Source organism: Triticum urartu, chromosome 7A (assembly GCF_056163025.1).
Source record: "Triticum urartu cultivar PI428250 chromosome 7A, HENAU_Tu73, whole genome shotgun sequence".
NCBI lineage: Eukaryota > Viridiplantae > Streptophyta > Magnoliopsida > Poales > Poaceae > Triticum > Triticum urartu.
The window spans coordinates 31,292,160-31,294,984 of record NC_141879.1 but is presented as its reverse complement, the minus strand read 5'-3'; positions in this window follow the sequence as shown (position 1 = coordinate 31,294,984).

The following is a 2,825-nucleotide window of genomic DNA, read 5'->3' as shown; positions in this document are numbered from 1 at the left end:
ATGATGGTAGCAATTACACGGACTGGGTCCGTAACTTGAGGATTATCCTCATTGCTGCACAGAAGAATTACGTCCTGGAAGCACCGCTGGGTGCCAGGCCTGCTGCAGGAGCAACACCAGATGTTATGAACGTTTGGCAGAGCAAAGCTGATGACTACTCGATAGTTCAGTGTGCCATGCTTTATGGCTTAGAATCGGGACTTCAACGACGTTTTGAACGTCATGGAGCATATGAGATGTTCCAGGAGTTGAAGTTAATACTTCAAGCAAATGCCCGGATTGAGAGATATGAAGTCTCCAATAAGTTCTATAGCTGCAAGATGGAGGAGAACAGTTCTGTCAGTGAGCATATACTCAAAATGTCTGGGTATAATAATCACTTGATTCAGATGGGAGTTAATCTTCCAGATGATTGCGTCATTGACAGAATTCTCCAATCACTGCCACCAAGCTACAAGAGCTTCGTGATGAACTATAATATGCAAGGGATGAACAAGACTATTCCCGAGCTCTTCGCAATGCTGAAAGCTGCGGAGGTAGAAATAAAGAAGGAGCATCAAGTGTTGATGGTTAACAAGACCACTAGTTTCAAGAAAAAGGGCAAAGGGAAGAAGAAGGGGAACTTCAAGAAGAACGGCAAGCAAGTTGCTGCTCAGGAGAAGAAACCCAAGTCTGGACCTAAGCCTGAAACTGAGTGCTTCTACTGCAAGCAGACTGGTCACTAGAAGCGGAACTGCCCCAGGTATTTGGCGGATAAGAAGGATGGCAAGGTGAACAAAGGTATATGTGATATACATGTTATTGATGTGTACCTTACTAGAGCTCGCAGTAGCACCTGGGTATTTGATACTGGTTCTATTGCTAATATTTGCAACTCGAAACAGGGACTATGGAATAAGCGGACACTGGCAAAGGACGAGGTGACGATGCGCGTGGGAAACGGTTCCAAAGTCGATGTGATCGCGGTCGGCACGCTACCTCTACATCTACCTTCGGGATTAATATTAGACCTAAATAATTGTTATTTGGTGCCAGTGTTGAGCATGAACATTATATCTGGATCTTGTTTAATGCGAGACGGTTATTCATTTAAATCAGAGAATAATGGTTGTTCTATTTATATGAGTAATATCTTTTATGGTCATGCACCTTTGAAGATTGGTCTATTTTTGATGAATCTCGATAGTAGTGATACACATATTCATAATGTTGAAGCCAAAAGATGCAGAGTTGATAATGAAAGTGCAACTTATTTGTGGCACTGTCGTTTAGGTCATATCGGTGTAAAACGCATGAAGAAACTCCATACTGATGGACTTTTGGAACCACTTGATTATGAATCACTTGGTACTTGCGAACCGTGCCTCATAGGCAAGATGACTAAAACACCGATCTCCGGTACTATGGAGAGAGCAACAGATTTGTTGGAAATCATACATACCGATGTATGTGGTCCGATGAATATTGAGGCTCGTGGCGGATATCGTTATTTTCTCACCTTCACAGATGACTTAAGCAGATATGGGTATATCTACTTAATGAAACACAAGTCTGAAACATTTGAAAAGTTCAAAGAATTTCAGAGTGAAGTTGAAAATCATCGTAACAAGAAAATAAAGTTTCTACAATCTGATCGTGGAGGAGAATATTTGAGTTACGAGTTTGGTGTACATTTGAAAAATTGTGGAATAGTTTCGCAACTCACGCCACCCGGAACACCACAGCGTAATGGTGTGTCCGAACGTCGTAATCGTACTTTACTAGATATGGTGCGATCTATGATGTCTCTTACTGATTTACCGCTATCGTTTTGGGGTTATGCTTTAGAGACGGTCGCATTCACGTTAAATAGGGCACCATCAAAATCCGTTGAGACGACGCCTTATGAACTATGGTTTGGCAAGAAACCAAAGTTGTCGTTTCTTAAAGTTTGGGGCTGCGATGCTTATGTGAAAAAGCTTCAACCTGATAAGCTCGAACCCAAATCGGAGAAATGTGTCTTCATAGGATACCCAAAGGAGACTGTTGGGTACACCTTCTATCACAGATCCGAAGGCAAGGCATTCGTTGCTAAGAATGGATCCTTTCTAGAGAAGGAGTTTCTCTCGAAAGAAGTGAGTGGGAGGAAAGTAGAACTTGACAAGGTAACTGTACCTGCTCCCTTATTGGAAAGTAGTACATCACAGAAAACTGTTTCTGCGACACCTATACCAATTAGTGAGGAAGCTAATGATGGTGATCATGAAACTTCAGGACAAGATACTACTGAACCTCGTAGATAAATCAGAGCGAGATCCGCACCAGAGTGGTTCGGTAATCCTATTCTGGAAATCATGCTGCTAGATCATGATGAACCTACGAACTATGAAGAAGCGATGGTGAGCCCAGATTCCGCAAAATGGCTTGAAGCCATGAAATCTGAGATGGGATCCATGTATGAGAACAAAGTATGGACTTTGGTTGACTTGCCCGATGATCGGCAAGCGATTGAGAATAAATGGATCTTCAAGAAGAAGACTGACGCTGACGGTAATATTACTGTCTACAAAGCTCAACTTGTCGCAAAAGGTTTTCGACAAGTTCAAGGGGTTGACTACGATGAGACCTTCTCACCCGTAGCGATGCTTAAGTCTGTCCGAATCATGTTAGCAATTGCCGCATTTTATGATTATGAAATTTGGCAGATGGATGTCAAAACTGCATTCCTGAATGGATTTCTGGAAGAAGAGTTGTATATGATGCAACCGGAAGGTTTTATCGATCCAAAGGGAGCTAACAAAGTGTGCAAGCTCCAGCGATCCATTTATGGACTGGTGCAAGCCTCT